Genomic DNA, 1,547 nt, shown 5'->3' with positions numbered 1-1,547 from the left:
TGAGTCCAACTTTCTCCTAATGCATACCGACTGCATATGTAGCTTGTGGTTGCACTTCGACTGCAAATTCAACCAAGACTGCAACTTCAACTGGGCCTACTACCATCACTCGACCTTGTGCAATATGTGGATGTAGCAATCATCAAACCAAGGATTGTTTCAACAAAAATCCTTGCATCCACTGTGGAAAGACCAATCATCCTTTGGATAAATGCTTTAAGAAGAATAAGCGACAGTTCAACATGGTTGAAGGTGATGAAGATGGTGAAGCACCAATGCTTCTCGTAGAAAGTGATGTCATGTAGTTTTTAGTTTGTTTTTATGTTGCCTTTTTTATGTCAGCCATTTGTCAATGATTGTACGGGTTAGACATTGCCACACATTAGTGGTAAGACCACCCTTTTATATTTGGTTCTAAGTTTTGGTTTGTCTCACACTGATAGTTGTTTGAGGAAAGTGCACACACACACACCTACGTATTGTCAAGGGGGGGATCTTCTACTCACAGTTTCAGGTGATTGAACTCTACCATGGTCTGTCTCGAGTCCATTGCCAGTGGTTTGGGCTTGAGGGGGGGTTGTTGGGGATTCAAGCCCTTTTGTCTTGTGTCTAGCCTGTGGGAACACCTCTTCATACATGCAGAGGTTTAGTGGATATTTCATGAGTCAAGGAGTGGTCAATATCACTCCACAAGGTTATATATATATATATATATATATATATATATGTATGTATGTATGTATGTATGTATGTATGTATGTATGTATGTATGTATGTAAAGACATTTTAATACAATAATATACATCGTTATTTGACGTGCAATATTGCTCTCTCTCTCTCTCTCTCTCTCTCTCTCTCTCTCTCTCTCTCTCTCTCTCTCACTCGCTCTCTTTCTTGTTTTCTCTGTAAGCCTGCTCACCATGGATTCTGCAAGGCACCATTTTCCATAGGCTTTGAGCCAACACCTACCTACTCAGAATGCCCCATTCATACTTACCTCAATTTCTCATATCTTCCTCTTCATATCGCTTGCGGTTTGAATTGTTCCTCATTCAGTATTTGGTCGACCAATGGCCTTTAATCTGCAATTTTGATACTTCAAAAGTTGGCTCAAAAATTTGTCTAAAGCCAAATCTTTTCATATTTGCCATGTTTGAAGCCCTTGCTTTGAAGATTCGGCATTTGCTCGCAGAATTTTGACTTTTTTGGCTTGACTTATTAATTTTTGTTGATTATTTACTCTTTTTAGTTTTTAAACGTTGTGAGCGGGATGAAAACACACACAGCGCCTCTATAACGACCCGACACACACTCTTGGGAAGATACACACACACACTAGGGGGCACCACTCGGCTTACACAACACACCTGGCCGAGACAGGAAACACACCTATGGAGTGAGAGGAGAGAGATTATCCACTTGCCCACTCCACACAGAGACACACACACACACACACACCCAAAAAAAATCAGCTCAAAAGAGGAGAATTTCTGATGTTTAGATACAATTGAGCTTGGGCCAACACCAATGGGGCAAATAGCTCACAC

This window comes from Adiantum capillus-veneris, chromosome 4, assembly GCF_014529385.1.
Source record: "Adiantum capillus-veneris isolate H3 chromosome 4, ASM1452938v2, whole genome shotgun sequence".
NCBI classification, from domain to species: Eukaryota; Viridiplantae; Streptophyta; class Polypodiopsida; order Polypodiales; family Pteridaceae; genus Adiantum; species Adiantum capillus-veneris.
Note: the sequence above shows the minus strand (reverse complement) of the source record.